Below are 27,111 nucleotides of genomic sequence, written 5' to 3'. Positions count from 1 at the left end.
TAGCAAAAATCTACAGAAATAGCAATCAAAACAGACACACTTTAAGAAGAATCCCAATGCTTCTTGATTTGTACTTCATTCCTCCCATCAGCATTTCCACCCGCATTCATTACTGAATATTCATTCCTGCGTCTGCCTTGGGTTGAGTGTGGCAGCAGCCCAGCAGAGTCACACAGGTATTTTGGTGAAGGGGATGACAAGACGTCCCTCCCCCATTCCTGCTGCAATGCAGGAGGCTCCTCAGCCCCTCTCTAGTTTGGGGAGAGCTGAGCTCCCCACCAGCCCCCTTTCCCCTGCCTGATGCGCTGAGAGCTCCCCCTCCTGTTACAGTGAACCTTAACTGCAGTCGACAGATTAATATTATTACCTCATTTTAATTAATTCCTCTCCTCAATTCAAAAAAGCACATCTGGTGCTTTTCAGAGCCAGACAAAGCTTCTTTCCTCCCAGCCTCTCCTGAACATCAATTAATAACTTGGCAACAAAAAGAAAATAAGAGTTTGTTCTGCATACCTAACAGTCACAAGGGACAAAGAGGGAGAAAAAGGACTTGCTTCAGGCAGGGATCAAGGAAAATGACAGAACTGCTAAATCTTCTGTTTCTGCAGCTCAGCGGGGCTTATTAGGTCAAGCCACAGTGACACAGCTACTGTTTCTATGCAGTTTCCAGACCAGAGTTGCTTCACATCTCTGTAACCTGAAGTGCAAGAAAAGTTACGTGTAGCTCTTCACACCCATCCAGGTAGGTGGTGAACAGCTGGCTTCCATGCAATTAATTGCTCAAACCCAAAAGGTGATTTCAGACTTTACTGATAACATTTAACCTCTCAAACCCACAGTTCAACTTCTAAATAAGAATGACTCTGCTTCCAGAATTTCTAAAAACTCTCCTTCTACAAGCAGAAAACACACATCTTCTTGAGCTCATAGTCCTACATGGCTCCATGCCCTGCAAACATAAGACAGCGTCCAGTGGGGCTGAAGATGATGAGGATGAAGACTGCTTGCCAGTTGTCCAGAGCAAGTGGAACTCTCTTTGTCTAGAGAGGTGAAAATAAAGTTCAAATGAGACTTTTTAATAATCAGAGGACAGAGTTTGGCATACAAAAGGACGAGTGTGTTACAACCATTTATACAACACTAAGAGACACAGGACTAAACTCTGGCTTTCTGAATATGTCCTCACTGGCCCAGGATCTCCCATAAGGTCAGACCTGTAGGTCAAGGGGACAGCAAGTCCGTAGGAACAGGCGCACTTAAGCCCAGGAGGTGCCCAGGAGCTGGCAGGATGGTTTGGCTGGCTCTGGCTGTGCAGTGAGGAGGGAGCCACTGGTGGGTGCTCTGCAGGCAGGAGGTCTGGTGGCCATCAGAGCCTGCTCGGCTCAAAGTCAGCCCCCCGGATGGACATTCCGACAAGGCTTGACATCTGCCATTGAATTTTGTGCATGAATTGCTCCTGTTTTCTGACCTGACCTCAAGAAAGTTACTGATGTCAGAAAAAAATGCATGGAACTTTTCAGGAAGATAAACATCGTTGATAAGCAAAGAGTAATGTCACTGAAGCCTGCTGAGTCAAAAGCAATGGTGAGATAAAAATTAAATATATAATTCAATAGTTTTCAAAAAGATAATTGGTGCCATATTGTTCTGTTGTCTACAGGCAACTCCAGGACATCAGTTCTTCAGTTCTCATTGGAGAGACAGGCTTTGAAGTTACTGTCCAAACTGTCTTTCTTTTTTTAAACTTGACATTATTGCAAGTGACTTGCTCAGGAGCTTGGCTTTCCCTTAGAATTTCCCTCTCATGATGCCTTTGTCCCAGCTTTGTAGCAGCTACTTTATGCCTTTCAATCTTCATTCTATTTTAGCTTCCTTTTTTTATTTCGGTTTTTTGTTTTTGTTTTTTTTTTTCCCCCCAAAGAATTTCAGAATGTGGATCACTCACGTGATTTCAGCTACATCTCCAAACTGAAGTTCTCCTTGGGAACCCATTTTTCAAATACCCGAATACTTTGTGGCTGTTCTTGATGATGCTAGGTACATGAACAGCTATATATTTAAGAAATCTAAACAGACATAAGAACAAGATGAAAAATGTATTTATGCACATTTTGTATTGAACACAAACATAAGTTTTACATCAGATGGAAAAATGTCTTCTCAGAATGGAATTTTACTACATGTGAGGTGAATTTCACTACAAATGTACCAGATCCAGGGAAAAACAGGGGGGGAAATAGCCAGTTGCTGATAAACATGGCATAAAAAATTGCAAAAATTAATTCAACTGTACCCAAACACGAGATTCAGCAAATTAGAAATACGCCCACTCTTAAAACTTGCTTTTAAATTGCTATTTTATTTTTATTATGGAACTGACAGTCACACAGAACAATAACAGGGAAGGGACCTGTGTTAGCTAATCTGCCGTAATCCTTTCAAGTCTTTGAAAGAACAACAAGCGGTTGATAAGCAGGGTCAGGCTGGGTCAGGATTTTGATAGGAGACATCTAAGGAATGCCTAGGTGCTTCAGGAAGGGGATGGGGGGATTTAGAAAGCTGGATAAATCAGCGAACAGCTCTCCCCTCCACTTCGGTAACAAGCAAGCAGAGCAGACCATGCAATCTGGAAGGTGCAACCTTTTGGGGGAGATAGGTGTCATAACAGAAATCTCCATCAAGGCATTATTTTACCCTTTTGTTAGGCAGCGGCTTTAACTAACGCCAGCTCAGGGAAGTACATTTTGCCTTGCTGACTGATGAATAAATGGTTTCCCACATCCAGTCCTAAAATTTGCAGGGTGTTGTCAGGTGCCGTTAAGCTGTGCCATAAACCATATTGTCAACCCATCGTCTTGAGTCACTTCCCTCCCACACACTTTGGACGTATTAATAATATGTTTCTGCAAAGTGCTTATAAATTGCAGGAAGAGCAGCTGCACCCCTTACCACTATCACCTGTATCAATTCTAGTGTTTTAACAGCTGATTATATATGTAACCACACCAAAAAAAAAAAAAAAGGACTATATGTAATTTCAGTAAATGTTTTTAATTCATCTGCCACAAAGTTCTCATCTGAACCAGCAAAATAAATGATATTAAATTATTTTAGAAGTACGTACCTTACACTGAAATATTATACAGGCTGTGCTGGCAAAAACAGCCACTCTCCAAGAGAACATTTCATTGAAAAGTCAGTATCTGTGGGTTACTGAAAGAAATGTAGCAGTTTCAGTGAAAAGAGTAAAAGCCCCTCTCTCAGACCTCAGTTCATGCTTTTTGTTTCCACTGAGCATATTTTAAGAACTAATCAGCCTTATAAAAGGTACCACTGTTAATCTACTGTTTGTCTTCGTCTTCACTGCAGCTGCTTAGCAGATAGAGAGCAAACAAAACCAGAATTAAGGTCATTCCATTTAAATCCTTCAGGGTGGAAGACAAGGACTAAATTATTGCTGAGAATTACATGAAGGAAAAGCCCAGGATAAGATAACTATTGTTTATTATTTGCCAGACCTGTAGTGGCACTGCATTTACATATTTGTGAAGGGATTACATTAACATTTTATGAGATTAATTGGTAGCATGGGGAGAGTCTCTGGCACACTGTCCACACAGCTTAAAAATATGCTCCCATGCTTTCAAAGACTGTATGAGGTGCATATGGCTAATGAGAAATAACCAAAGACTACCTGCTACCAATCGGTTGTCATGCATGAAATGTAATGACATTTTTTCACATAAATAAAATATAAAGGACATTATTAAAGTTCATCATACAGTACAGGTCTGAATCACACAGGATTATAGTAAAGACCTTAATGGATGATTTTGCTTTCCTTCACGAGACACCTTAAACTTGTATTTTCCCATCTTTAAGGCAGAAGGAGCAATAGCACAAAAGATCTCTTCTATGCTAATAACAGGAAGTAATTTCACAGTAGACAAATGTGAGTAGTAAACGAGGGGTCAAAGGAGTAGAAAATCTTTTGGCCATCAAAAATCCACAAGCTTTTCCTTCAAATTAGGAAATATTCCCTGGGAGCTACTCTATAAATAATACATGGTGGGTTTTAGTGTAATCTTTAGTATGAGAACATGCTTTCTTTAGAGCCAACAGTAATACCACTTCAAGAAGGAAATGCTGTGTGAAGAGAGGATCTTGTAGCTCTCTCCCACTTTAAAATCAAGTACACTGGCTCCACAGTATCTCCAGCCCCCAGGAGCCTGATGGCTACAAGGTACAAGTCAGCTCCACCACTCTGACATCTCAAGTGGTGGAGAGGTATGTTCTGGGTTCATATCCCGTGCTGGCTCAGGCTTCCTGCACACAGCCCCCGTGAGGCTCACTCGACACTGAGGCCAATCAGAAATTAAATATTGACACTAGGTAGCCACAAAGAAAACAAAAGGAAGAGGAGGCATTTTAGGTGGTTGAGGAAGGACCCCCACCCACACACAACGTATGTGCTGGATGAGATGCTCATGGGGACCTGACTTGAGGTGGGGAAAGCCGTGTGCTCTAGCAAGAGAGCTTACACCAACACAAAGTTTGCATCCTTCTTTATTCAAGCAAGAATTTTGACAGGACATAAGTCCCAAACACTGAATCACTGCACTGTGGATTTACAGGTAGCCTACAAACAGTCCTCCTTTTCCCCATCCCTTCCTCCCTGCTTCCTTTCCCCTCACCATACGTATGAGATTTTTTTGCTTGTCCTTTTTCATTTGATCTCCCAAACCTCCTTCACACAGCCTGATTACACCCACCCAAGACACCTTGGGACTGAAGGGCGTTTAACTACAACCCTGTATTGCCTGCTGCAGCTGGGCTCTGTGCAAGTGGACAGCAGGCTGATGGAGGAGGGGTTCCCAGTGCAGAGTCGTGACCCTCACAAGGAACCAACATAGAACCAAGCCATGAGGACTCACTGTGTTTGCAGGCCACACCAGTGATCCCTTCAGCTTGCTGGGAGCCAGCAAAGCTTTGCAAGAGGGGTTTGTATCGGCCCCTCAGATAGCTTAGGAGCACAGCGAGTCAAGTGGACCACGCGCTTTCGGTCACATCCCTTCTAACAATTCACCTGCATGTGTTTAATTTTATATGGCTCTTCTAGGCTGCAATATCTGTAAGCAGATGAATTGCATCGGAAGATGAAAAGTGGGTGGGTCATAAATCTTTGACGTGTTAATAAATCACTGGCACCACTGGAATTTCTAGGAATATCCTCAAATAGAAGATTCAGGGTAGAGCAAGAATAAAACCATTTTTTCTCCCTTCTTTAAGGACTACAAAACGGAAAATATTGCTTTATGTTCTACTTTTCTTTGGAATAAATCTAACCTACATTTGTGTTCCCCATGCAAAACTCTCCTTGTTTACCTGTTTAGGCCACAGGAGCTTTAGTGACATACTGCTAAGGACTTTCACTAAGGAAATAATGGCTATATACAATCAACTAGTGAGTATAATAATGCTGAAGATAACAGTCATTACTAGAGCCACTGAAGAAACACAGAAAAATTCTAAAACCGTCAGAGGTGACATCTGCAAATGATGTCACTTGCATTCTTACATCTCTGAAACATATTTTGAAACACACAAAAATGCCACTAACATAATTCACCACAGAAATGTTACAAGAATGATAGGACTATACAAAAAACAGCTAGAAATACACAATAGCATTAAAATATTTTTATTTATGTGCATAGACAAATGCAAAAAAAAAAAAAAAAAGCTTTTGAACCACATACTGAAAGGAGTCTGAATGTATCTTAATAAAAAAAAATCCACACAAACCCACGATAATTTTTATAGTATTGGAGATCTAGCTTTAGCTCAGGATTTAACACCTTCTGTATCTGAAAACACATGAGCACAATTCTGTATTTTGTTGTATGTACATAAAGCCAAAAATCCTTTCCCCCTCATTCCCTTTTCTTTCCGAAAAGTGCTGCTAATGTCTTGTTTATTGTTATAATCATCTGCAATCATGACATCTGCGTGCCATTTCAAGCAGTAAAATAATAAGACACGAAGCTCTGAGCTCTTCTTCTGCCTACAGCTGACTTGATGGGCTGTAACAGAATCAGGCTGGAGATGAACAAAAAGTCCTAACAGAGAGATGGCCACAAATGGAGAAAGCCACTGTCTTAATTTATTGGAAAGTGTTAATCGAGAAACAAAGTCACCAGCTGATGTATGTCACCTAACGCATTACATGCATTTCTGTCAGCAAGACACCGGCTATACTAGCAACCAAACGCTCCTACAGACTTGAACAGTAATTCTCACATGATAGTGTCCTAAGTCTATAGTCTCCAGCATTAACAGTGAACTTGGAAAATGTATGTAACACAACATGAAAGCTAGTTTCCCGGTTTGATGACATTTAAAAAAAAACCACATTATATGGCAACAAAATCATAAATGGCTTTATGTATCAATGGTAAAACACTCCAGCAAGTATTTGGGATAAAACAAAAACAAACAAAAAACCACAAACAAACAAACAAAAACCAGAAAATAATTGTATTCGGGCTATGATTATGATTAAGGAACTAAGAAGTTATTTATTTGTAAATGTTAGTCTCTTGAAAGGAAGTTTCATAGGGGTTGAATTAAATAATTTATCTAACATAAAGAAGACATTATACTTGCAACATGTAAATATTGACTGACTTAGCTAATGAGTAGCTGTGTATAAACAGCCTCCTCTTTTATTTCAACTGGAGTCTGGAGCAGACAGCTTTGTATATTTTACAGTCTCTTGTACCTGAGCCAACAATTGATGGTGTAGGAGATCAAAGCCTTGATAGAGAGATGCCAAGTAATTTGTGTATAAATGTGCTCCTTAAAAAGTGATAAGAGCACAAAAGAAGTTTTAAGATACTTTCACCATGATTTAAATGGTAAATAGCTAATCACTCTGATGAGCTGTGTTAAAGTTACACCCAATTTAAAAGTGTACCAACAGGATATAAGTTAAAAAAAATGCTTTCTATTTATTTTTTTTCCACAAGATTTGTAAATGAGAGGCAATTTTACATGAAAAGCACCCACAACTCATTCTGTTCTAAACAGGAATATTTCATTTGACTCCTTAACTATTTCTTCAGATTTTATGAAATGGGCTAGGATGTAATTTTGTCTGCATAATTTAACTGAGATATTTAAGGAGATGAGTATGAAAAAATGCCTTCAACGGCCACAAGTTGCTTACTAGTAATGTCTACTCAGTTGTGTCATTATTAACACATTAAAGTGATCGTTGACACACAGAATGATAATATTCGGTCCAAGACTCAAGCATCTTCGTGATTTCCATTATAGTTACACTGCCTGTTTTATGAGCAGGCTGAGCATGCTATGCTTCCACAAATCATTATGTAAAGAAAAGTCAGTTAAAAATATAAAAGCAGTAAGATGTATTTTACAACCAGCTTACTGGGACTGTAGAACTATAGGAAGTGTTGCACTACAATGCCTTCAATAATTTGAAAAACTATGGATTACACTCTGATTCCTACATATTGCTTGAAGGGTTAAATTGTGGGCACAAGTATTTTCTACTCAAATAACGAAGTACTTGGCTTCTTCACTTTTTATTACGCAATAAAAGACTACAAGTCAGAAATACAAATGTAACACTCACTATGGCTCTTAGAAAAGAACATTATAATCCGGTCTCTTGACTTGTTTTCTCACACTGTATCAACAAAATTGACTAGAACAAAAGGGAAAGGTGAATAACATCTGAACAACAGACACTTATTTACTGCTGTGTAGCACCAGAAGGCACATAGGCTGGAGAGGAACCCGTAGAGAAAGGCATCTCTCCATGCAGGTGTATATTTAAAAAACAAAACAAACAAAACACAACAAAACAGAACAAAACAAACAAACAACAAAAAAAAACAAACAAAAACCCACACATAAAACCAAACAACAAACAAAAACAACAACAACAAAAACAAACAAACAAAGTAGCATCTTGCACTGTCTGCCCACTTACAGATGATGCAAGGCAACAGTCTGCCAAACTCACAACAGAGTTCAAGGTTGATTCGTGTCTGAATGAGTTCTGTGATGATTTTTAACATGAAGGTGCTTTTTAACACTACACTCCATATTGTGTAGATAACTATTCCTGATTTGTGAGATCAGCCAGGGTACAAGAGACAGGCAGGCCATGAGTGTCAGCCTGTGTGTGCAAGGCTGTTAGCTAAAGCAAAGGGCACTGAGAGGACAGGAGCAGACAGGGGTGGGGGACTTCAGGCTCTGCCTATGTGTGTGTGTGTGTCTGCAGAGCAGTGTGGTGTCTGGAAACACACCCACTCCAGCTTCCATCCAGCTAGCTCAGGCAATGAAAGCAGTAGAAGCATGCAATCCAGAAACCAGAGTACCTCCCAGACCCCAGTGATCTGAGCAGCCACTTCTGCCGAAGACTCTGTTCAAACTGCTACCATCACACCTTGGACTCCAGCACAGAAGTACCTTCTGTGGCAGCAGTTTCCCAAGCACAGGGGAGAGCTACACACCACACCTGCTGCCTCCCGCCTGGCTCACACCTCTTTGTTTTCTCAGTGCTTTGGGGGTAATCTGAACATAGACTTTTCTCCCCAGCCATGGCTTATTTTACTTAGATGTAATGACACAGGCCTAGAAAACAATTTTTACCCCCTTTTTTACTCTAATTCAAAATGTTACAATAATTAGAAATAAATAGTGAATGGGTACTAATCCCTTTGCTGCTGTATCTATAAGTAGCTGTGCTCATACTTATTGTACTGCAATAAAATCCCAGGCCGGTGACAGATGAGAAACTAAATAAACATCATCAATCATAAAACTAACAGAAAGGCAGAACTGGTCCTTTGTTGCCAGTTAAATCTAGGTTTGACTTGGGTGGGTTACCCTGGCAAGGCACCCTGAGATGTCCAGGCAGAAAGCACCCTGTACAGTTGCTGCTACGGGACTATTTTCTGGCTCTCACCAGGGGAAGAAAAAGCCCTGATGCAAACAGAGGAATGGGATGGGGAATCTCAGGAGACTGCAGGCACCACAACAGGGGTGCAGGATGCTTCCCACAGCCAGGTGACATATCCCCGCTGGGAGGACTGGTTCCATGCAGCAGCCTGAGCTCAAAGCAGTGTACAGGTGTACAGCCTCTGGCTCTGACACGGCAAAAGCAAACCTGACACCAAGCATAGCTCCAAGGCAGTGGTTTTGTTCTTCTCTGCTTCACAGCGCAGGGAGAGGCTTTACCCCTCCTCACATCCCCTGTTCCTCTGCCTCCGCCCAGCTCTGGGAATGTAAGTGGTGCCGGCACTGTGCAGGAGCGATCCACACAATTCATGAGGGCACAACCCCCCACACAAACACACTGAGTCTCTCCCACTGCTGCAAGGTGAGGATTTTTTATTTTGCATGGCCTATCTCTTTGTTTCCTTTGGGAGCCTTCCATTTCTTGGGGAGAGTTAGAATGTCCTTTGTTCCTCTTGAAGAAGAAGGAAGACCCAATGAGTTTAAAGTAATGACAGTTATACAAAAAAGAAAAAAAAAGTCAATCTATTAACATCTCAGATTCAGGCTACATTCAGTCCTTGGCCTCCGCAGTGTCTGTACACTCAGATGCACTTCGAAAATCCCCCAATAAAATAAAAGTGAATAATAGATATGGGTCTATTATTTCTTATTGGATTTTCTAGTCAAACTGAAAAGGAGTGGACACGAGATCTGGGCCTTAAGCAAAAGACTTGTATTCACCCGATTCCAGGCTGAATGCATGCCAATTAAAAAAAAAAAAAAAAAAAAAAAGATAGTAAATATCTAGTAGAGCAAAAGACTATGTTGTATATATTTAGCTACTACAGGGAGTAAATACTAAATAGTAAATTCATCACAGTCTACAAGTGTCTGTGTAGGAATCAAAATTGTAATAAAGGGCTCTGCAGTCTGCCAAAGAAATGGCAGCTATAACTGCTGAAAGTTGGACCAAGGCAAATTCAAGCTTGAAATTAGGTATGGCACTTCTGTAATGATGCTAATCAGTCACTGTAAAACTTTGCTGAGGGTAGTAGTGGCTCTCTAGGAATTATAAAAGCAAGTTTTATTGTTATTCTTAGGAACATGCTCAGTTTCCAGCTAGATGGGATTCAGAGGAGCCCTGCAGCAGCTCTATTATGCAGGCAGGTTTTCATGTTGTAGGTCCCGTGACGATGGCCTGGCCCACCCTAACCACAAACCTTCTTTTCCCTTGGCACATCATAGGAGAGCACAGGGGCATGATGCAGCTGCCCCTACAACTATAAACACTTCACTCCATGTCTCCTAGATTTATGGACTATAAACCAGAAGGAACCATGTCTCCAGTTGAGAGTTCCTTCTACATGGGAAAGAAAACCTGGAAGAAGCTGCCTCTCGAAAACGTTTTCTGTAGTACTGTGCCATGTGCTGAGTACAGTCATGCAAGTATTTTGCAAACAAGCATAAATGGTCACATATCGTGTTGAATACTGTCAACATGAATCTGATAATCTCCACACTACATGAATTTGGAGGGCACTTGGGAAAATGCAGGTGCTTTTGTACTGAATTTTATAGTATTTCTAGAAATCATCTAAACCCCAGTTTTCCTGATATTATGTTCCCATTGTCAATATTTGATAGCTTTCTTTTATCCCTTTCCATTAAATATTGTTACTTGGAAGAAGAAAATATTTTCATTGATCATTGCAATGTCGTCTGAGACCATTGATATCAAGTACCTTCCCAGTTTACCCTAATGATGTGCAGGATCTTTCCTGGCTATTTATGGTCTAGCGGTTATATTTATTACACACAGACTCATGATTTATCAGATTTTAAATCAGAACATGAAGTGCTGCAGTTTCCCAAGAAAAATGTTCTTTCCATCCTTTGTCTTCCTGTTCATCAATACCTCATTTTCTGTGGCTGGTCCTGGGAAATCATGTGGCCATACAGAGGCTGAATTCATTTTAGGTCATTTCTCTGCATTCAGGTTGCCTGGCTTCACATTTTTTAGGTGCATAGGTCTCTATCAGTAGATTCCTAGCTTTGATATGTAAAACCTTTTTGAGCTTGTTCCACAGCCTTAAGAACAGTGTGGCCAAACTTCGGAATTATAGAGCAGTTGCTAATCACATATATGTTCAACACTCTACAGACTACAAAAATATTTAAAACATCTGTAGACAATGAAGGCAAGTACAGTATTTGCTTTGGTGTCTTTCACTGCCCTCCCCTGTTTGTTGAAGGGACATGACACTGTGTACTGTGAGTGTGACCCACTCCCTGTGTCCCTCCTGTGCCCTGAGCCAACCACACTGCAGCCACGCCCACTTGCTCATGGACCTCCCAGGTCCTTCCAAGAAGCCACCCAGGTGTCGCTGATGGCACAGGTACCTCCATGGTCTGTGCTACGCACAGATTAAGCCTGGGGCTGTTCCCCATGAGAGGCAGGGGGATGCAGCCAGCATGCACTGGGGGGCCAGGGGTTCCCCTGTCCTTGAATGGTCCTTCACAGCCAAAGGATTTCCTCTTTCTCTGTTAAAAGATCTAAAATTATTTATTGTTTAGCAGACAATTACAGTTTATGCATATTGAATGCCAGAAAGTGCTTCTGGTAGGATTTCACCATTATCTGACATTTTCCAACGTCTGTAGATTTGATGATGCGGTCGAGTTACATTAGCTTTGAAATTATTCACCTGTTCATTACACAGGTAGTAATTTATATCCCCTACTAGTTCACAGAGGCCAAGCTTTCTCTCACTTTCCATTTCTCAATAATATGGAATCAAGCAAAGCTAACTTTGCCTTCTAATCCTGATCCCACGTCTTACTAATCCTAGAAAGAGTTATTCCTGAAACCAGCATGCATTTATTTTGGAGGCTAATGTCCTCTTTTTCTTTAACAAATTTTATATTGAAAAGCCTACTCATGCTTTTGGACACTGCACATTCAAACAACGGGTTATAGTTGCATCTATAATAGATACTGCATGATAATTTTACTTCTTTCTGAGCACCTGAACAGCTGATCTGCTTCTGCATGTCTGTCTACAGTTCTTACTGCACAAGAGACAGTGACTAACTCCAAAAATACTACAGTCATGTCATAATAAATACCTTAAGAATCTTGTGCATATCACTGTTACCAAAAAGAGTCTCTCGTTCCTTTCAGTGGAGTTGGATAAGACTTAAAGTAGCCCTTTTTTAAGGGGGTAGCAAATCAATGTTTGTTTAAATCATTCTTTCAAGTTGTTAACAACATACAGATATTCCTATATCCTAAATAAACAAAACAATACAAAATAAATTAAAAAAAATGCAAGCTGTAGCATCCCATTTAGTAAGGACAATGAAGATTTCTAACGTGGTGATATGTAATGCCTAGATTTGAGTTAGATTTCTTTGCAGTGGACATGCTTACCTCTTTTGTTATAGCCTTCTGCTATTTCTCGCTGAAATGCCCTAATAATTTTTAATGTGTCTTTCACAGTCTTAATAATTTTATTTTAAATATTGATGTTGTTCCCACAGAAATGATGAAGTGTCATATTAAGCCACTTTAGATCCCACTTTATTCTGTAACACCAGATTCATGGCTCTTAACTCTTTAATTAATTTAATATTTACACGTTGCTGCAAGAAATCTCCCCAAATGCTAAAACAATGGTAAAACCAAAAATCTATTCAGAGGCAGACAAATAGATCAGATGTCAAGGTCAGGAATTGTAAGTAGACTATTGTAAGCACACTATTGTAAGCACTTTCCAGTTAGGGAGACAGAAACTGCCCAGGTGACATGAAGGGTGGGTGGAAATGAGATGAATAGTGAGCTCCTCTACCCTGTCAGAACCAACCACCTGGCTATAAATCACCAGCCAACTAGACTCTCCAAAAAGTTACTTTAAAAAGAGCATGAAGATTTTTTTTCATACCATTACTCTTGCTACCTATAAATTAAGTTTTTGAATTGTACATGTTCTTCCAGCATATTCAAACATTAGTTATCCTTTTAATTATACTCTAACCGAAGGAGAAAAGTAAAATCTCTCATCATGCAACCTGAGACTGCAAGTATCAAGAGTAAGAAATAATAAAAATAGATGGTTCGTACTATAGGGCCTTCAGTTACTGTATCTAATGAGTATTACTACTTCAGCACCAAATAAGGGATATGAAAAGGAGACTTAAAAGCACCCTTTAAAATTTAGGAATGATAAATTAACCCTGGAGATTTGCCAAAGGTGAATTCATTTTTTTTTTTTTTTTAATTATGACACTCTGTGAGTTGTAGTATTCCTAGCAATAGAGATACTTACAGAATTGCCTGGGAAATAAATGTCTATTTTCTAATTTTCCTGCAAAATTAAAAGAAGAAATAATCAAACTAAACACTGATATTAAGTTTAACATTTTTAACTACAGTGAAAGATGATCTGCTTTTATGGTGTAAAGCATAGAAGCAACATACAATGGTTTGACAGTTTTAAATAAATATTTTCAAAGAAAAATAGTAGAGATATCTCTTTTCTATATTTACATGTCGAATTCAACCCTAGATAACCACTAAAACATAAATTCCGATTGCAATCCAGTTACAATGCACACTAAGTACAAAAGCCTTCTAATGATCTGTGATTAGTTCTTTATTAAATTCATCAAGGGAGCAAAGAAAATTTAATAATCTTCACCATTTGTCATCTTTCTGATTACAGTTTTGATTAGAACTTTCAGCTTTTATTTTCTTCTTTTCTAGTCATTGCTATTACTGTGATAGTGCTTCTTTCCTCTAGTTTGAGAAGAATGAGATAGGGCAAATGAAACAAATTTGTAATTCTGCATGTGTACTTAACTAGGTGTGCTTATGCCCTGAAAAAGGCGAGCTAAGAGTGTGAGATCTTCAAAATGCAAAATAGCCCTTAATGGAACGTCTCCGTGTTCATACTTGGCAGTGCTAGATAAAGGTTGGACTTGAAGATCTTATAGGACTGTTCCAACCTAAACAATTCTATAACTCTGTGACTCTATACCATAAAAAATTTCAGACTCCCAGGTAAATGATATCTTGCTTAACTGTCAGATACCTTAAAAATACACTACACACACATTTCTATAGGAGAAGAAAAATATTCAATATTTGAAGAGGACTTTTCTTTTTTTTTTAAGAAACATTCATAAATTTTTTCTACTATTTTAGCATGCAGTGTTGTGATTCACTTATTTAACACAAACAATTAAAAAGATATTTTACTGTGCATTACTCATATCTTTATCATAAAAAACTGGAAAGAAGCAAATTGAAATAATCTAAATAGATGAAACCATTTTCACTGTGCTGTACACTGTGTTAGCAAAAAATGTGTGCATTTCAGTCTCTGTTACAAACGTCTAATTTTTTGTGTTCCCAGTACAAAACCTTCCGGGTCACCATGCTGTGAAAGGCAGGCCCTGATTCATTGGGAAGAGACAGAGGAGTTGCAGCTTTCTTATTTGCAAGGATTACTGCAAAAAACCTGCAGCAGCAAGTGTTGTTTTCATCAGCATGCAAAGGACACGTTAAACAGTCACTGGGTAAAATCCTGAAATAGCCCTGAACCGAGGGTTGAAACTGGGAAGTCCATCTTTAGCAGGTGGACATCTCAAGCACTGGGCTGAGGAGTTGTCATTTCTCCCAGTTCTTCCCTCCCCAGCCCAGGGAAACTTCAGATCTTTCTGCAGAACTGAATGTTTCAGAAGAAACAGAAAGTTTGTCTTGTCCCCTACCCCTTCTATGGACTGATAACTCTGCACATCAGAAACCTGCACTTGGATTCCCTTAGGCAGAGGATAGACCCGAGTCCAGGCTGTGGCTTGTGATACCTGTGTGTAGGAGGCTTTTTCTGATGATTATAAGAAACATGGGAGGAAAAAGGACACCAGCCTTGTTCCAAGGTTATTGAACACAAAGCCTGTATTGTTTCATGATCTTCACAACAAGGCATGATTTCAAACCAGGGGACATTGGAGTGGTAGCTTCTTGAAGGAAAGGTGGAGAAGAAAATCTTTACTGGTAATACAAATGAGAAAATCAGGAACATCCTTCTTACCCAGACTAAGGTAAGGCTGAAATCGCTAAAGGGAACATCTCAAGTCCCCTGGGATCATGAATGTACATCATGACCTCCTCTAAGCCAGGACACCTTCTCCTAGTTCTTAATGGTCTCCAGAAGATCGTTCCTCCACAAGCATCCCCGTAAAACTACTGCTGCCTTGCAGCTTAGGGAAAGTGTCTTCAATTACCCTGTACATTGCTTAGAGGAATATGTTTCAGAGTTGCCTCAGAACCACAATCTCAAGGCTCACCATAACCAGAAATGGAGGACCAGTCACCTTGAGACCACTTGTTAATACAAGCAAATACAATCATTTATTTATGAACTACAAAATAGACAACACAAAGACTTGTAGAAGTGCAGGGGGTGGCAAGGAAGTTGGAAATGCAATTATTCCACTTTTCCCATCACAATTACCCCACCACAAATGTACTTCTCTCTCTAGCTGTTAGATAAGTGGATTGATCTTCCTTGACCACTCCAGTCCAAGGGCACATTCCCTATCATCGCACTGCACATGTGAGAAAAGTCCCTTCTCTGCAAGAGGGACAGCTTTTACAGTTACACTTTCGATTTGTGCTTGGGGGTTCTTCAAAATACAGATCTCCCCTTTCTCTACTTGTCCCCCCGACAAACTCAATGGGCAGTTGTAACACTGTCATCCAAACCGCTCTCTGATCAACAACTGTCCCTTTGGAAGGCAAGGTAAAAACACCTTCTGGGCTTGGGGAAAATGTTAGAAAAACAATAAATAAGCCACAAAGGGATGAAACCCTCATTACTACCAGGAAAAGGACTCTGCACAACTAACTGAAGCCTTTGTGTGTACAGAGCCTCACATTCCAGGTGGACCGAACATCCCCAGCCTGACCAGCCATTACCAACCTTCCTCTCAATACATGGGCAGACACCTCACTCGTGAGTGGGGAGAATTGCTTAACTGGAATATCCACAAGAGGTTTTGAACAGTTTCACAACTACTGTCCACTAAAGAACCTCTCTTTTAGTACAGGAGGCCATCTGAAAGCTAAAGGAAGAACATCTCCACTTCCCAGTTCCCAGAGATATATTTGATTTATATAGTTTTATCAGTTATGTACAATATAGAGATTTCAACATTTCTGGTTCTTATTAATGTATCTTTTTCTCTCCAAGATGCTACTTATTAATTTTGTCTGATTTTGTCTCTTCTAAGTTATTAAGCTACAGCTTCTCAGTACAAAATAGCTTTGCCTTAAAAAGCAATTTGTATTTAAATGTATATGAAATCCCGGACTTATAAAAAAATTATAGCTTCATCTTTTTGCGTGGGGCTTTTTTTTCCTCGATTTGAGGATGGCTTTTAATGATATGTCTTTATAAGAACTGCTTTATGAAAACAAAATGTTTATTGTGATGTTTATAATTTCACAGAATCTTTGCCTCACTGCAGTTCCACTGAATGTTAAACTCTGTATTTTTCAAATCTTTGCATTTCCGAGTACATAAATGAGCACTTTCCCTAGCTAATTGGGGCCTTTTTTCTTCCTCACAGGCTGTCTACAATCTCTTAAATGCTCCAAACAATTACATGATGTCGCAAATGCGAGACATTATATTGGAGCTTTCCCTTGTGTGTAGTGATGCATTTGTCATGTGGCCCCAGAGGCAGCAGTCATTTGTTTCATGTTTGGCTTAACAGCAGTAGCAACGGGGAAAATGAGGAGAAGGAATAGAAATAATGGAGAGATTTAACATTAGTGTTTACAGTAAAATTTGCACATCTTCACTGCAGAAGATTCATGATGTGATGTGGTCGCTTGGATATTAAAGGCTGCATTTTTAAAATAAAATTTTACAGTCAGTGTGGAAAAAATCATCTTCAGCACAGAGAACTTGCAGAGAGGCTGCAATGGTAAAATCTGCAGAGGAGCTGATAGCGTTCTTGAGGAGAAGTCAAAGTTTTACACCTCCTAACTGCTCTTTATTAGAAAATGATTTATTCAATATAAAATAGGTTTTCAAAATGATGATGGGATTAATCAACTTGTTAACAGAGAAAGTATTGAAATAACTTCACGGTTGGCATAGCTAGTTGTCAGACCAGCTCTCCCTTTCATAGGCGCTTGTTATAACAGTCAGGGGGCTAACCCTCTCAGACATGGAGCTAATCAGTCCTTGAAAGTCACTTCATCCAGTGGAGTGGAATAATGTACTCTAGCATCATTTTGCCACCTCTACCATTTGGAGCAATGGTATTTAGATTGTCCATTTTTGACTCATCAGCTTCCATTTCAAAGAATTATAATTTTTTGACAGTATCTTTTATCAGAACATTAGGTTAAATGTATTGTCTTATACTATCCACTTTATAGCTGGCACTGTTAAGACAAGTCCGTGAATATATAGTAAGATAAAGAAAAAGCAGCTGCATAGTTGGAAAGGCTATTCTTTAAGAATGAGTAAGTTTTTACCAAAAAAAAAAAAAAAAAGTCTGGACAAGAAAATCACAATTAATGACAAAGAACAATATTTCCAGCAGAGTTAACCTAATCAGCCTGCTAAACTGCAGGGTCCATTTACAATTGCCATACAGATGCCGGTAACTTTCTGTGCACACGTGCCTGCCCACCCTGTGCAAACAGATGTTCTTTGTCTCATTTTGCAATATTTCTGGCTGCCTTCCCCGCCACGACTAGTCTCTTTCCCCGCCTGCAAAACCTGGTTCTTTCCCCAAGTCTGGGCTGAGCCTAATTGAGCATGAATAGATTCCCTGGCCCCAAACCAGACTGCTGAACTTGGAGAAGACAAAAGCTGATGGACAAGGACAACATAATAAACTTTTATTCGTTACTGGCTTTTCCTTATTGTCACTCAGCGATATCAGCAAATAAAATAATCAGAATGAAATGTGTTTTACAGGACAGCTACTGCTTTCTCCTAGTTCTTGGATATTCCTCCTTGGAAATTCCTTTGGTTTCTATATGTTGTATAACATATAAAACCAATCTTATTAGTGCTTTGGGGTTTTGGTACTATGTGCTACTTAGCCCTTCAGAGTAGCTTCACAATTTAAACACCTCTCAGTCAAAAATACCATTTTTCTTCTAACAGTCTTTCAGACTTTTTTACTGATGTATTGAATATAGTGAACTGTGTCTTAACAAGAACAAGCCAAAATTGCCCCCAGCAAATTGTTCTTCTACCTGAACTTTTCTGAATGTTTCATTACTCAATTAACCGTGATTTAAATTAATCAGAAAATCCAGGAAATGAATAAAAGTAGGACTAGGCTAAACAATGTTGACAATTTGATTATGTTGTACACAGGTTTCATCTGTTCACTGTAATCCTCTTAGTGTGATAACTCCACTCTTCTGATTACAATTATTTAATTTATGTGGCAAATGTATTTTACTCTTGTTCTAATACCAGCTGTTATTTTAAGCAGATTTTTTTCTCCTGTCTGGAGGAGGCTGGTATCAACATGAGCATAGACATATTTTGAATTTTTTCACCCAAATGCATTAATAAAACAATCATCCAGATGGGTTTCTCTTTTTAACACCATAGCAGCATGTAAGTAGCTACTTTTAAGCATGATCTCCCAGCCATGGGTATATACCCTTTCTGTCCATGTGGCTATAACATGTCTGCTAGATGGCCACCATAGGGCTTCCAGTGCCTCTAGTAGTCTCTCTGTCTCTTCCAGTGATTCCCGTTATCTACAAAAGATCACAAAAATTAATTTTATTTTGCATAAATGATTGTCATTTAAATATCAATAGTACAAAAAATGGCGCATGGGTTTAAGAGAGAACATCACCTTCCTGGAGCTGGGAAGAGCATGGGTCCTGCTGCCCTGGTGAGGAGAATGTTGCTGCCTGCAAGAAGTTTTCAATGGGGTGGTTGTTTGCACTGCTTGGGCCATAGGGTAAAAAAACCCTTGCTCAATTAGCTTTATCTTTAGTCAGTGTCAGAGCTTTTGTTTGTAATCATGGTGCATAATATACTAATTTCCTGACAAAACAGCTGAAGCAGAAAGCAAGTTAATCTGAAAGCCACAGCAATTTATTATGTATGATTTTCTGTTTTGATTAAAGAAGGGTTTCTTCTTTATCTCAAAAATTATGGTCTTTTATATTAAAAAACAGGGACCTGTACTTCAAGAAATTTTTTTTAAAAATCAACATTTCCTGTAAAAGCAGAAACTTTCCACAGACTTTTCATAACTGAAATGAATTAATTTTGTTTTATGACATTGATTTCATCTAGTTTCATGACATTCTTCACAACGTACATAACACATACCCAACAGCAGCTACACCACAAGGTCTGACAGAGCTTCCTATGGGGCTTGGCCTGCTTTCCTTCTCTCCCAGCCAGGTAAGTGTGAGGAAAAGTCATTACACTACAGTGTACAGTAAACGGGGAGGAGGGAGAGAAAAAATGGAACCACCCCAGGTCACACTTGCTGCTTCTCTCCAGGAATAGTTCCTGCTACCATTGATTTGAAGAGAAATTAGTTGTATTTCTACCTAACCTTCTCCATCTAGTTACAAATTGTGTTACTTGAAAAGCTAACTCAAGTCTTTGGCACTGTAATGAGAATAATAATGAATAATGGTACTTATGTGTAGTAAGTTGGGCCATTGTTGATAAACATCCCTTTTACCCAGATGCTTACTTTCTTGAATTCCATAATAAATCATAAATAATCTAAATGGTACAGGATGCAAAATTAACTTAAATGAAAGAATAACTGAGGTGTTTGGCAGAAGTTACTGGGAAATAATCAGCTTAATTAAACATACCTTAATAGATCAGAACTATGAAAATTTATTTAAATAGTTATCTCAGAATCTTCACACCACAAAGCACAATGATAAAAAAGACAGATAACTGCAAATAATGAAATATGTTACTCTCAAATATGCCACGATCACAGATATATTTAGATAATAGTCTTCGTTTATGCTTTTGTTATGCTCTTGCCAGATTTTCTTTTTGTATCATGACTCTTGACTGCTACTATCCTTCATGATTATATGTATTTCCCCCACAAGAGTAATCCTGCTAAAATTGTTAGTACTTGTGCATACGAGTTCGTAAGCAACTGTTCACTGAATCACTTATTTAACACTTACGTGAAAAATAAACATTGATGCTTAATTGTTTTATGGAAATAATGGGTGCTTCAAAGGAGAGCAGAGATCTTTCTGCAACTCTCCTGTAAAATTTATTTAAAAGCATTTTCAATTCAACATCTTGACAATTTCTGCTTGAATATGTCATGGAGATCTTACTTGATAAAAGTCAGTGGAAGTTTTTAACTGAAGAAAATCCCAGCATTAGCTGAAAACAACATTTAATGCATTACATATAATTTATAATAATACTTGAAATCAATTTAACACTGTTTACAGGAAAGCATAGTTATATTTTTCAAAATCCATATGGGTATCCTGAAACTTTGCTCTAGAAGAAAGAACACGTGATAGGGCTCACCAACTGCACTGCACTTCAGTGCCCTTCTGCAATGCCTTCAGTACCCCGAGTGAACAGACATTGTTCCGTTGTCTTCTTTGCTATGACTCTCAAATCTCTCCCATGACTCCACATCCTAAATTTAAGAGCCCTGTATTTGAAATTCTGGTACAATTACAGGTCGTTGCATGTCACATTATCTACTAAGATATGTGCTTAATGCTGAAGTTGGGGAACTCTGGTTGTTAATATTTCTCTGCTAATACTACAGTGCAATTGGAACAATGTTTCTGAGAGACCAGTTCAGTACATTAGCTCTCAAATATGAAAAAATACACTTTCATCATTGAAATTATTCACTTAAAGCAGCACTTCAGCAAAACATTGTCCATGCTGACCTTGCAATTATATCACATCTAGTGTGTACTGATTTACATACTGTGTGCTTTTCCACCTGTAATTGAGGCTATTAAGCAGAATGCAAAGGCTGAGCTCCACCCTCGGTATTGGCCGAATTACACAGAAGGTGTAAACTAAAAAGAACATATGTTGGGGATTCTGCTGCTGACGTTACACTACAAGGACTCATCTCTGGTTAGAGTAACACTCCTCCTGCCTGGAAAGTGCAGCTCAGCATCTTTTGTTCAGTAGAGATGCTGCCATTCCCAATGTAAATCACAAGCACTGATCAGTAAAAATCATCCTGGGATAAACTAATCCAGATAAAAAAGAGAAGAACTGTGATGGGACAATTCCCATATTTAGAATTAGAATCTCAGATTAGGTTAGAATTTTTTTTTTCAGTAATTTAAATACTATTTGAATTACTCCTTAAAAGATACGGTATTTCTCTGACTGAATGGGGCACTTATGCAGATGCTAAATTTTAAATAACTACCTCACTTTCAGATTTAAATAATCATTTGCCCATAAAGTTTTCAAGATTTGAGAATGAGTGTGTCAGGTTTATTTGGCTACTGAAAATATCAACAAATCAAGATCACCACTTTCAATCATACAAAAATATATTTAAATCTTCTTTTTTTTACAATACTTTGTGTTTTGTACACTGTTTGTCTATGATTATTAATTTACTATGAGCTGAGAATGCTGATGATCTAATTTGCTTCTGAAAACATGGGACAAATGTCTTAATCGGAAATATTCCTAGAGCCCCAGGAGAAAGAATAATAAAAGTAAAGCCATCTTGAGATCTTAATCTGGGATAGTATTTTATATTGTTCTTGCAATATAAAGTAATTATAGAATCAACTATTAGAAGATGCTGAATTAGAGTCTGGATGGCACCAAAAATCACTGTCATGAAGGACGGGATAAGACATTTGCATGTGAAAGGATTGTGAACAGTATCTATAAAGAGTTGTGAAATTACTACCATATTTATTATTATAATTTTGTATCATCACAGTCTCATTTCAGCATGACCTGTAAGAATAGATTAAATTAATGTCATTTTCTCTTCTTGTTAACATCTTTATCACAAGAGCAAGCTGTCACAATTTTAGTGTTTAAAATAGTCTGTGAATTACAGGAGGCAGGAGCTGGACCATTTCCTCATTCTGTGTCTTGGTTGGCCCACCCCTCCTGGTTCAGTCTTCCTTCCCCACCACACAGGGTGGCAATCAGCATAAAAGCTCTTTATATCTTGCTCTCTGGTAAAAAAAGAAGACAGCCTTCACTGTTTTAAACCTCAAGGTGAGTTAAAAATGTAGAAAAATACAACTGGATAAAAAGAGAGTGGAGGAAGAGGAGGTTTAAATGGAGGCAAGGATCAGAAAGGATTGTACAATATATATACATACTTGTTTTAATGAACATACATACACATCATTAGAATACACACTGTCAAAATAATTGCTTTTATACCTGCAGCCACCCAGTCTCCCAAAATGATTTGGTGATAAGAGAAAAATCTGTCTCTAGGACTTGACTGGCAGTCCTCAATAACAATTATTTGGGACCTTAAAATCCGTCAAGACTTACATGAAAATGATTTGGTCTTTGGAAATGTCGTCTTTTAATGTAGCTGGACTATGAAAAAATAAAGGTTACGGTTGGTAAGTTTGTTTTGTTTTTCTCTTCCATTTCCATTTTTCGTTTTCTTTCTGGATTTCAAATAAAAGGACAGGAAAGAAAAGACCAAAACATCACCAAGGAATTTCACAAGTGAAATTTTGAGAGCCTTTCTTTAGTATTTTCAAAAAAAAAAAATTAACAATCTTTCCTTTGGATACCTGTTTAACAAAGGTTTTGGGGCTGTGAAACTAGTCAGTCCCTCCCTTCTCAAACAGTTTGCTTTCTTCATTTTAAGGTTTTATTTAATAAGTGCAAGTATTTCCATGAGATGTTGCTGCTTCTAATTCAACATTGCTAATTATTGTCTGAGCTGCTGTAGTCCACTTGCATCTATAGAAATGAGGTGCATTCCTCAGATAAAAGTTACATTAGATGCCTTATCATTTTTTAGGAAAGTAGGATGTGGTTGAAGGAAGTAAAATGACTGCATTTGGATATCAAGTAAAAGAATGCTGCATCCTACTGAATTATGAATAAATATTGCATCCATTTAAAGGTCTCTCAGATCACATTGTTCACTGGGTATTTAAAAAAAAAAAAAAGCTACACACAGATAGTAGCTATGTTCTCTGAATAACATCAATTCACTTTTGTACCTTTTAGTCATGAAAAAAAAGATTTTTTTAGTTTGCAAGTTTTTTTATAACTTGTCATGGTATGTATATCAGGCACAAGCATTTTCCTTCAGAATGAAAGACCTTTTTGTGGTGCCTTCAGACACCTGGCATGAGGATGTGATGTGATTTCTTTCCTCTGTCCCCCAGTTACCCATGGAGCAAACTGGTCCTCCAGTCATGGAGGGAAGCCCCACTTTTTTCAGGCTAAATGTTAGCTAGCCAATACAAGGGACTGGATGCATCGGTATTTCAGTGAGTCCTGGACAGGCTGGAGGACTGGGCAGAGAAGAACCTGATGAAATTCAACAAGGGCAAGTGTAGGGTCTTGCACCTGGGAGGAGTAACCCCAGGCACCAGTACAGGTTAGGGGTAGACCTGCTGGAAAGCAGCACTGCAGAGAAGGACTTGGGAGATCTAGTTGACAACAGGTTGACCACAAGCCAACAATGTGCCCTTGTGGCCAAGAAGGTCAACAGTATCCTGGGGTGCATTGGGAAAGGTGTAACCAGCAAGTCAAGGGAGGTTATCCTCCTGCTCTACTCTGCCCTGGTGAGGCTGCATCTGGAGTCTTGTATCCAGTTCTGGGGTCCCCAGTTTAAGAAGGACAAGGAACTACTGGAGGAAGTCTAACAGCAGGCTTTGAAGATGATTAAGGGCCTGGAACATCTTTCTTATGAGGAAAGACTGAGAGAGTTGGGTCTGTTCAGCTGGGAGAAGGCTGAGAGGGGATCTCACCAATGTTTATAAATATCTCAAGGGTGTGTGTCAAGCGGATGAAACCAGACTCCTTTTAGTGGTGCCCAACGATGAGCGGCAATGGGCACAGACCAAAGCAAAAGAGGTTCCATCTGAATATGAAGAAAAACTTCTTTACTTTGTGGGTTACAGAGCACTGGAACAGGCTGCCCAGAGAGCTTGTGGAGTCTCTTTCTCTGGAGACATTCAAGACCCACCTGGATACATTCCTATGCAATCTATTCTAGGTGTACTTGTTTCAGCAGGTGGGTAGGACTAGATGACCTCCAGATGTCCCTTCCAGCCCCAACCATTCTGTGATTCTGACATAACTTTGTTGAAAGCCTTGGCTGAACTGGTGTCAGGACGCCTCTGCCAATGGAGAGCTGTGCTGAAAGGCTTGTGGACCAGGGGCAATAAGCAGTGTGAGCTGTCCCATACTGTGTAAATCTGCTCAACATGCAAAGCTTTTCAGAGACCCCATGTCTGCTCCTTTCAGTTCAGTGCTGCTTGGTAATCAATAGTAAGGTGAAACCAGCAGCTTTAACAAACAGACAAAACTTTCTAACTGCTAACGGACAGAATTTGGGAGTTTAGAGTCTTCTTCACCTAAATCTGGTTTTCAGTGCTGGTAATGCAGGGGCTCTGATAAACTGTCTGGGTTTAAAAAAAATACTGCAACCTAATACCAAGACAGCAGCTGAACAACCGAACTGACAGAACCGGGGGTACAGTGAAGAATTAGTTTTGGGCACCCTGCTGTTCCAACTCAGCAGTGAATAAAGCACTTTGCAGCATTATTTACATGCATAATTCAGGAGGGTGCTTCTTTGAGAGAAGTAAAACCAAACCCTTGTGGAGTTCCAAAATAATCTCTACCTTCTCTTTGGTACGCTGAATACTTTAACAGCTCATTTGTATTGGGTTTTTTGGTCTAAGACTATCCAAGGGTATAAATGGATAGCAGTTTCCTAAAGGATTAAGAGAATAATTTTATGTAGGTCATGTTGTTGCCAAATGATGGTTTTTCAGTATGGCATATTTATATACTACTAATTCTGGTTCCCATTGTATGTAAAGGATGATTACTTATTTAATGAAGAGACTTCACTGGAACAGAGTTTTGTCACAAGATAATGGTCTCATGCTGTTAACTAAATGGGAAAGCATTTACTGTAAAATATATACACTCCAATTTATGAGATTAGCTTGTACAATGGGAAGATCCAGCAGTATGATGTAGGCAAACATAAGAAAATATATCACAAGAAAAAGACCATTTGCTTGTCCTTAACAATAAAAATGGCAACACAAAAAAGAGAAAACTTTGTTGTATCTTTATCCTTGCAATAAGTACATGTCTGTAACTGGCTATATCAGTGCAAGTTATATGCATCTCTGGGGAAAAAATATTACTTAATGGTGATCGCGAAAGAACTGCGGGATTCAACCCTTTTGCTATTGGAGATTGGACGAACAAAGTAAAAGGGTATTTTCTATGAGTTTCTATGCCTCTCAGTGTAGGTACCCTCCACCTGTAAGTATTAAACATTACATTCTGCATTCAGCACATGTTCAGGGAATGCTCGTAACTCCTCTTTAAGTTCCTCTATTTCTATTACCAATATAAATTAATTTGCATACAGGAGCTTCCTAATATTCCTGAATGTGGTGTTAATATACAGCTGTAAACCCAAAGTGTTAATCAGTACTAGTGAGACAAAAGATGTCCCAAGGGGTAAATAGTCAGTTATATAATCAGAATACATTACAATCTAGTGGACTGCATGTTTTTAATAAAAAAAGTGCAAAATGAAGAGCTGGATTTATAGCTAGCAGACAAAGCTCCCTTAAAAATAAGCCTATTAATACTTCCTGCACGGTCAGATCAAGGGTGATGAAATTAGAATTGACCAAACACGAGAGCAATTCCCAGCTAAATAAAAGGCCAGATATTCTTTTCTTCAACAACAACAGAAAATGAACATAGAGACAAGAAAGGTTGATCACTCATGCCAAAAATGTACCTTCTATTCTCTAAGCTTTCTAAAGTCTCTTCTTTTATCCATTTTCTATTTTTCATCATATTGCCATTCTCCCTTTTTTGTCAATGACCTTTCTTCAGTCCAGCTCAGCTTCTGTCTAATGACCTGAAGAGGCCTTCTTCACAGGCTGGAAAGCTTTAGATTTAAGATCCCCCTCCTTCATTAGAGTGAAAAGTGAACAGCCTCTATGTGCTGGGTGTTAATGAATGTGAAGAAAGATTTTTTTGTATGTGTTTTACACATTATGTTCTTGACTCCTTGAGGTGCTACAATAAATTGCTGTGCTTCATTTACAAGGAGTGATAACAGAAGCAAAATGAGGATCTGGCGGCAAATTACTTCTCAGTTCACCCTGGGTCAGGCTGCTGGGGCTAATGAGAAGAGGTGCTCTAATTTTAAACTCCTCCTCGACCAAGCTATTCTTGCATTAATGTTCACTGCTATAAATTGTAAAGTCAAATGAAGGAGCACTGTTGAAAATTAACCAGTATTTTTATCCTTTGAGTACCCAATAGAACATATTTTGTCTTCTAAGCCCGGCGGTTATCAAAGGCAGCACGGCTACACCAGCGTTCCTGCCTGGCGGCGGCAGGATGCTCCCCATGCGCAGACACCCCTGTTTCTGCCTTTTTTTTACACGAGAGGAGGAAACGATACCGGTTTCCAACAAGATTATCATTTAACCCAAAGAAGAAGGTGTTTTAAACCAGCCTTTTTGTGTCCTTTTAGCAGGACACTGCACACAGACATTAGACGTCGTGCAGAATTACTCCATTCATTTAATGCTACTGCATGTTTAATGAATTGTAATTGTGTATATGGAACGACCCTGTAAATCACTGACCCATTTAGATCTATGAGCACTTTGTTACTATAAGCCCAAAGCAGGATTTGAGTAGTTAATGAGAAACTGATGCTGCACCTGCTTCTTTCATGAAATATCTTCCTAAGTCTGTATTTTGGCAATTTAAAAAAATCAAATACAATACATTTTTTTTAAAACACAAACAAACCAAATCA

Source organism: Patagioenas fasciata, chromosome 5, assembly GCF_037038585.1.
Source record: "Patagioenas fasciata isolate bPatFas1 chromosome 5, bPatFas1.hap1, whole genome shotgun sequence".
Taxonomy (NCBI): Eukaryota; Metazoa; Chordata; class Aves; order Columbiformes; family Columbidae; genus Patagioenas; species Patagioenas fasciata.
This window is presented reverse-complemented; position numbering follows the sequence as displayed.